Source organism: Chionomys nivalis, chromosome 20 (genome assembly GCF_950005125.1).
Source record: "Chionomys nivalis chromosome 20, mChiNiv1.1, whole genome shotgun sequence".
In the NCBI taxonomy this organism is placed as follows: domain Eukaryota; kingdom Metazoa; phylum Chordata; class Mammalia; order Rodentia; family Cricetidae; genus Chionomys; species Chionomys nivalis.
This window is the reverse complement of record NC_080105.1, coordinates 12,477,435-12,483,966: the sequence shown is the minus strand read 5'-3', so window position 1 is coordinate 12,483,966 and position 6,532 is coordinate 12,477,435.

The window sequence follows — 6,532 nt, the reverse complement described above, 5'->3', positions numbered from 1 at the left end:
TCCAGGCTCCCATAGTATCACAGGTACCTGCTACACAATTCAGAATGTAAAAGCCATTCTCACTTGCTATCCTATTAAACTACTTCCTGTTCACAGACTTCATTCCCCTTATAAACCTGCTCTTTCTCTCTCTCTCTCTCTCTCTCTCTCTCTCTCTCTCTCTCTCCTTCTTCTTCTTCTTCTTCTTCTTCTTCTTCTTCTTCTTCTTCTTCTTCTTCTTCTTCTTCTTCTTCTTCTTCTTTTCCTCCTCTTCCTCTCCCTTCTTCTTCTCCTCTACCTCCTTGCATCCCTCTCTCAGTGTGTCTTTCACCCTCCATATTTCCACCTCCCTCCACGTCTCTCCCACCTGTCTTCTCTCTCTCTCTCTCTCTCTTTCTCTCTCTCTCTCTCTCTCTCTCTCTCTCTCTCTCTCTCTCTCTCTCTCTCTCTCCTGCTTCTCTCACAGCCAGTTCCAATCTACTGACCATGGTCAGTCTACTACTTTTTCTGCTCTGAGCTCTTCCTGATGCCTCAAGTTGATCTCTCTCTCTCTCTCTCTCTGTCTGTCTCTGTCTCTTTCTCTCTCTCAATAAAAACTTTCCCATTTCCTTACCATGGAGTAGTCACAATTTCAGTTTATCTAATGCCAAGAAACAGTTTAAAACTTTTGCATAGTATATTTTAATTGAAAACTATTAACAATTGTCTGCAGAGTTTAATAAGTACAGTGTCCTCTTTTAAAAATATATTTTCCTTTAAAATTTCTATATGTTTTTTATTTCTTTCTAATACAGATATTGAGGGAGAGATCTGGTAATCCATTCTCATTATCTTAGTCCATGTAACCCAATATGGTCAGAACTGCCATATCTTGGCTGCCCATGCATGTCAGCATTGCCCATTTCAGTTTCAATATACGTATTAACTTGATTGCTTCAAGTTACTGTTGATCAACTGCAGCAGCAACTAGAAAGAAAAGCAAGAATATTAGCAGTGTCACCAGGAACGTTGGTGGCATCATCAGGATGGTGATGGGCAGCATCGTCAGTGTCATCATTGGTAGCATCTTATATAGGATCATCAAATCCTTGTGTCTAAGTAGGTGTGTGAACTGGAAGTTCTTTTTGTTGTTTGTTTCCTCGTGTGCTGCTTGTGTTAGAGTGATTGTCTCCAAGATGATGTTATCCTCACAAGTCAGTGTATGACCACAGAAAGGCCGACACTGACTAGTATTTAACAATTGTGTATCTGTGTAGATGCTTAGCCACTCAGAAACACAAAGTTATCACTGGGAGAGAAAACAATTCTCATTCTAGAATAGGAGGCAACCATGAGCCAACTATCACGACTTAGTCAGTTTTGGTGGACTGAACTGACTTTATGTGATATGTTTTCAATATATATGGGAATAAAAGAATTAGTTGTTTTCTGGTACCAGGTAAAGCCTATACAGCCCTATACGAAGCATGAAGTTTATTAATCATAAGTATTAGCACCAAAAAGAATTAGTTTTCGAGGACAAAATCTATTTTAAACCACTGTTTGCGGGCTGACTTACCCTGATCATCATTCTTTCTACTGAAAGCTTCTTGGTAATATTCTGCAGACCACCAATGTAGAATTTAGTGTCTCAACATGTCATCAGTCAACAACAATGGGAAGGGCAGAAACCTCAGTATCAAGTGGGAGAGTCAGTTAAGCCTTGAGAGTCTTGTCCATGCCCCTGTTAACTGCATACTCAGCGTAGCGTTCAGTAGCCTTCATTGCAGCAATTCTATGCTCAAATGAGCTAAAATGGGGTATATATATATATCCTGACTCCATTACTTCAACCTTTAAAGAAATATTGAGAAATTACTTCTCATTAAATTGCTTACAATTTTATTCATTTTAACACTTGTCTGTTAATGTCGCAGTTTTGATTTCAGTCCCCAAATCTTTATTGCTCAGTCTAATTTTAACATTACAGCCACTGATATCCTGTAACCTCTACTTCCTCTCTTTGAGTAAAAGGCCCCGGATTTTCAGAAACCCCAAAAGGGGACCTGCTCAACTTTTGCCTTTCTTCCTCTGCTCTTTGCTACCCAACATCACCATCCTCTGTATAACAGGAAGACATAAAAAGAAGAGGACAAAAGGTGTCCTCTCCAAATGTTGTGACCTGGATTTTAGATCCCAGCTGATTAATGGAATATGACAATGAGGAGCATCAGCAACGAAAGGAAACTCTCCCTTCTGCACTGCAATAGTCTTTTTCCAGAGCCTTTCCCAGTTGTTCATTGGGACCCTGGGGAAAATCAGTGAAGGTGACCTGAACATGCATGAACAAAGGTGAATGAACAAAGCATGCCTCTACCACAGCAGAGGGGAGTTGCTGAGCTGCAAGCATGGATTCTGGAGACACCTGCCCTCCTCTCACTCCTTAATCAAGACCTGTTGCATGTGTGAGCAGTGGCCTATTCCAGCACCACTATGGTGATTTGAATGAAACAAAATCCAATACATTTAAACATTTGAATGCTTGGTCCCCATTGAATGGAAGTATTTTGAAAAGATTAGAAGGTGTAAATTTATTGGAAGACGTGTGTCAATGGGGGTGGGCATGCATGCGTGCATGTGCGCACGTGCATGTTTGTGTGTGTGTGTGCTATTCTGCTGTGTGTGTGAAGAGAAGAGAACAACTTTCAGGCACTGGCTCCCCCTTCCCTGGATGAAGTAGGGTCTCTCACTGTTTTGCTGCTCAGTGTGTTCCAGTGTGACTGGCTTGTGGGTTTCAGAGCTGTTCTATGCTCTCAGCCTCCAACTGGATTTGGGGGTGCTGGAATTATATATGTCAGACACTTTCAACTTATAGTGCTTCCTGGGATGCACCTTGGGTCATTAGGTTTACAAGGCAAGTTTTCTAATTTTCTGAGCTGTGTTGCTGACCCATATATGTATTTGGGTTTATTTATTAACAGTTCAGAATGAAAATTATAAAGAGAAAACCATGATCAACATCCCCTCCTTGGCATGTAAACTTTCTTTTTCTCCAAAGCCAAGCATCATCTTGTAACATGTCTGTCATTGTAAACCTTGTTTGACTGTACCTCTTTACGCAGACTTCTGTTTGGTAATTTGTTAGCATGTGGTGGAGGACTGATATTTTATACCTCAGGTCTGTGACTTTACACTGCAATTAGCAGGTAATCGCTTCTGGGGAAGTCCTGTGCTAGCTGGTTTTCAGTGCATTTAGCAGAAAAGTGATATCTCTTTCATTTCAAACACATGAATTGTTTCTTTGAAGAATGGAAGCTACAGCCCTTTGGCTTAGAAACTCTGGCATGTCTAATATTCTTTTGCAACTAGTGATATTGGAGTTTATATTCTAATCATTTGCTTATCAAAGATATTGTTTCCTTTCACGTGCTTCTCCATCATCATAGTTAACTTCTCCATAGTCATTATACTGAAAACCTTTATCATTTTCTTTCTGTATCACCATGAAAAATCCATATTAGTTTAAAATTCTCCTTCTGGTATAAAGTGTGTTAACTTCCTGGGCTGTTGCTCTTACAGTCCAGTCACTTTCACTTGAATCTCAGAAGATGACTGGCCAGTGGATTTCTGTGATGAAGAATATGAGAAAGATGCAAGAACATTTTCAAGGCTAGGTCTTTTTGTCGGAACAATCCACAGTCTTGAAAAAACAGCCATCTAGAGCATCTCCTATCTCACAGTAAAATACTGTGCTTTCCAACATGGTGGGAATCACCTGCATGGATACTGCTCTCCTCAGGATGATAATAAATTCAGACTTTCCAAACTGTTCACAAAGCATCTCCTTTAAGTGTTTTCTGATGTACTTTTTAGGGTGCTTACACTGCTGTGCACTCTGCTCACCTATTGTCACCTCATCTGCTTTCACAGAAGGCCCTGATCGCAGAGAAGCACACTCAACATTGGAGTTCTTCTCCACTTCTCGTTTCTGAGTTGTTTTCCACAGCTGAGAAAATGGAGGGTTGCTCTGATTCACACTCATGGGCTCTGTGTTTTGCTGCACTTGTTTTCAAAATGCTTTTTTTTTCTTTACATTTTACAAGATATGGGCACATAAAAAATAAGAAACTACATAATATTTAACAGAATTTTTTTATATATTTAGCTACTCAAAAAATCACTGACTATCAGTAGTAAATGTAAATAATTTAAAGCTTTGCATAGACTGAGAGAGAAACTTGATCCAACCAACCTAACCTACTCAGTGTTGACTTGAATGAACATCTTATTTCATTTGTATTTTGTTAACATATTTGTTAATTCTTTCAAAAGTGAATGACATGGTTTTAACCCTGACAAAGTACTCCTCGTGTAAAACATACTACCTCATTCAATCTAAAAATCTTAAGCCTTGACAGTGAATGCAAGCCTTTTGTGTGAAATTCCATAATTGGCAACAGACAAACTTTAGTAAAAATAATAAAGAATAAAACACCAATTAAACTAAAAGCAAAACAAATGGACACACTATAGACCATATATGTTGCAGGGTTATATATAAACCTGTTGGGTCTATCTGCATAGAGTGCAGTCTTTCATGGTCTAGTTCCAGTGAACACATTGCATACAACTTTCATGACAATACTGACCTGACATGTGGAAATGAACAACTCTGATCTGATGGGAATGTGTCCTACAGGGTCAGATTTTTGAAAGCCTGCTCCACGGTTGTTGGCATACTTTTGGTAAAGCATTCATAGGGGTGGCCTTGTTGGAGGAGACAAGTCACTTGACATGAGGGACGTGTACAAAGTTGGGTCCTGTTGTCTAAACACTCTGCAGCAGTGCAGACATGGGCTTACGGATGTGTGTTTGTCCTTAAACAAAATATACTGATTTTTTAAATTAGATTTACCTCACATCTTGTTGTTTTCTTAGAGACATGGGGTAGAGCGTCTTCCTTGGGGCAAACATTAGTTTTATATTTTTCAAGAACTTCACGAGTTCCCACTTTTAAATCTTTTTTCATGACTTCTGTAAGATGTACATACTGCAGTGCACCATGTTCATGTTCTACTTTTTTCACTGTCTTGGTAGCAGGTTGCTCTGAGTATAGGGACTCGCTGTCATATTTCTTCTTTAGTTTTTGTTCTGTAGATATTTTCTGAATAAGAGGAGGTGGATTGTTTTCAAAATGACTCTGACATTACATATTACAGTGTTTGGATGAAGAAAAAGTTAAATATATTCATGCATGTTTTGCTACTTACGGCATCACTAGCTATCCCCTGTGACCTCAGAGGATCCCTGAGGCACAGAATGTACCAAAAGTTTAGTGAACTGCTTCCCGGCTGGACAGCCCAGTCCTGAGGCCCTAGGATGCTCCCCCATCTGCCACAACTTCACTAGCAGGCCAACAGGAAAGTTTCCTGCAGGTAGGCTGCTCCAAATCCCCCATCAATCAGACAGACCCTGCCATCTAAACATCCCACTGGACCCCCAAACCCATCCATCTCCTGTGAACTCAGAGGATCTCTGAGGCACAGAATGCAGCTGCACAGAGCAGACCAAGAGGTGAATGACCAGCTCCCTGCTGGTCAGTCAGTCTCTAGGTCCTAGAACCCAGGGCTAAACCCTGGACCCCTCTTCCACCTACCTCAACTTCCCTAGGAGGCCAGCAGGCAAGTCACCTGCAGGCATGCTGGTCCAACAGCCACCATTGATCAGACCCTGTACTCTTCAAGTCCCACTCCACTGACACTCACCATTCCCAGAGAACTCAGCTGCCTCCTGAGATACAGAAAGCAACTGCATGGAGCCAGCCAAAAGCAGCTCCCTAAGACACAGAGAGCAACTTCAATGATCAGTCAAGAAAGGATCCCTGAGACACAGACACCAACTGTAAGGACTGGAGCAAGAGGCAAGCACACTGCCAGCACCAACTGGAAGGAGAAATGGGTAGGCACCAATACAAGAATACATTCAACAACCTAAAACACAACATGGTAACACCAGATCGCAGTGGTCGCATGATAGGAAGACCTGAACATCCTAACTCAGAAAAGGCAGAAGAAAACGACATTAAATATAACTTTATGAAGATGATAGAAACCCTTAAAGAGGGGAACATAGAAAAATGTAGAGCTTAATAACAATCAATAAAAAAGTAAAATAAAATTCAAGGTGATTACCCTTAGCTGTTTTCTTCCTTTAAAGATATGAGGTAGTTCTTTCTTCATACATGTATTGTATTTATATTTTTCAAGAATTTCACAAAAATTTTCTTTTAAATCTTCTTTGATGAGATCCTTTAGAGGCATGCAGTGGGAATCATTCTGGCCATCCACACTTTCCTCATCTGTTTCCACCAAGGGCTTTCCTGAACGTGAAGGGGCACTGTCATGGGCTCCTTTATAGCTTTTCTTTTTTTTGTGTTCTGGAGCAGTTCTCTGCAGGAGGGAAGGTGAAGGGTTCATTTGCTTGGATTCCTAGCAGAATTTTTCTTATCTCTAGGTGCTTATTTTTAAAATTATCTTTACAAGTCACAAGTTGTAGACCCTGAGAAAGTAAAAAG